Raw genomic sequence first — 353 nt, forward strand, 5'->3', positions numbered from 1 at the left:
TATATATATATATATATATATATATATATATATTATTCCACGATAAAAATTACTTATCGAGAGTTTAAAAAACATGTTACAAATCGATTTTCGGAATCTAAAAGATCGAAATTCGTTTACCATATATTTGTTAACGATCCTTTTAAGATATTACTTGGTGACAAGATATGATGAACGGACGGATTAATTATAAAGTTTTAGACTGTGAAATTTGCAACTCAAAACAGGTCAGATTAGTTAGGTTGTCCAGTAGGGTAGTTCCTTATAGGGATGGATCACGTGACACCATTTCATTTCTTCTTTGTAGTGTAAGAAGTTATAGGGTCGTGAAAAGTGTCACCGTATCAATTTGT

The sequence above is a fragment of the Cynara cardunculus genome (genome assembly GCF_001531365.2).
Source record: "Cynara cardunculus var. scolymus isolate 2C chromosome LG 16, CcrdV1, whole genome shotgun sequence".
In the NCBI taxonomy this organism is placed as follows: domain Eukaryota; kingdom Viridiplantae; phylum Streptophyta; class Magnoliopsida; order Asterales; family Asteraceae; genus Cynara; species Cynara cardunculus.